The sequence below is a fragment of the Rhagoletis pomonella genome, unplaced genomic scaffold (assembly GCF_013731165.1).
Source record: "Rhagoletis pomonella isolate Grant_MI unplaced genomic scaffold, Rhpom_1.0 Rhpom_scaffold_00014, whole genome shotgun sequence".
Taxonomy (NCBI): domain Eukaryota; kingdom Metazoa; phylum Arthropoda; class Insecta; order Diptera; family Tephritidae; genus Rhagoletis; species Rhagoletis pomonella.
In genome coordinates, this window is record NW_023458568.1 from 1,672,203 (window position 1) to 1,672,632 (window position 430).

The following is a 430-nucleotide window of genomic DNA, read 5'->3' on the forward strand; positions in this document are numbered from 1 at the left end:
GTAATACAACCCTGCTCCTACTAGTATAAGTAAATTATTGTAATGCAACCGTGTAAAGAAAATGAATAAAGAGAAAAGGAGGAAGATGGCGGTCACTTCTTTTGGGCGAAAAAAGAGAACACACGCATTTAATAACTTAAAATTAAATCCGCGGTAATCCGCCAGCTAAATACGAGGTAAACTACAAATTTACAGCTCAGGTGTTGGGTTATTACCCTGATCATCGAATTTCATTAATACATTCCAACAATCACGAAAAATGGCCAACCCACGCAAGCAAGCCACGACGCAACAGCTACGTAAACTTCTGCTAAACGTAATGGGTGATAATAGGAACACCACTACCTTTGCCGATACCGCTGATGCCGCATTTACTGCCTCAACCAACACTGCCGGCACCATTGCCGACATTGCCGTCACCGCTGCCACC

At 43.3% G+C, this 430-nt stretch overlaps 1 protein-coding gene across 1 annotated transcript in view; it reads left to right on the top strand.

The window, feature by feature from the left end:
- Nucleotides 1–430, top strand: part of LOC118749105 — a 34,785-nt gene that overhangs the window by 32,884 nt on the left and 1,471 nt on the right. The window lies entirely within an intron of this gene.